We start from the raw sequence: 837 nt of genomic DNA, 5'->3' as shown, positions 1-837 counted from the left end.
AGTCCACAGAGTCCAAGAATCAATAAAAAGATCAGCTGCAGTTTCACTACATTTTACATGAAGCAATTAGTAGGTTGTGTGCACAAATTAGTTATGTGTGCACTTAAGTCTTTTACAGGTACACCGTGGAGGATCTGTAGCAACATGGAGGCTTTAAAAGTGGGTCCCAGTTGTGTTTCCTTTCATACACCCACACAAGGATGTGTTTTATTGTGTAACACTGAACGTAAAACACTGCAGGCCTCATTTAAACCACCTTGAATTAATCATTTGTGCAAACTTTACAGTAGTTTTACAGTTTAGAGTGTTGATAATAGCCTAAAGAATAAATTCAGCATTTGTAAGTTAACTCAGTAAGTAAAGGCAAAGCGCTGGCCTGCTGTTAATACAACAGTTTGTAACCTCAGTAACTATACTGTTACAGTAACATGACAGTAATTAAGAGCACAAATTCCTAATTTATGCCCACAAAATAGTAATTCATGAGTACAAATTTATAATTTCAGCAAACGCTACAGAATAATTATTCCTCCTGACACCTGCAGGGCTCTGCAGACTATTACTCACACAGCAGTAACTCACAATGAAAGCCCAACTGTTGCCAAGAAGAGGAAAATGTCACACACGTCCTCAGTCTTTGTTTGTGATGCAGAAACTTAACATTTTCCCTTTCATCTGAACAAGATGAAGTCATTTAAACAGCCCGACCCCGCTCGGCTTCAAAGTGTCTGTTTGAGGTCTCGGACTGGACACTTGCTGCAGGTGCAGTGTTGGAAACACTGATGCAACACCAGAAATGGTCGACACCTTCCTATACAGGGAGGAGGGAGGGGATGG

This window comes from Seriola lalandi, unplaced genomic scaffold (genome assembly GCF_002814215.2).
Source record: "Seriola lalandi dorsalis isolate HSWRI2012SDOR001 ecotype SW California unplaced genomic scaffold, Sedor1 jcf7180002054795, whole genome shotgun sequence".
Taxonomy (NCBI): domain Eukaryota; kingdom Metazoa; phylum Chordata; class Actinopteri; order Carangiformes; family Carangidae; genus Seriola; species Seriola lalandi.
Note: the sequence above shows the minus strand (reverse complement) of the source record.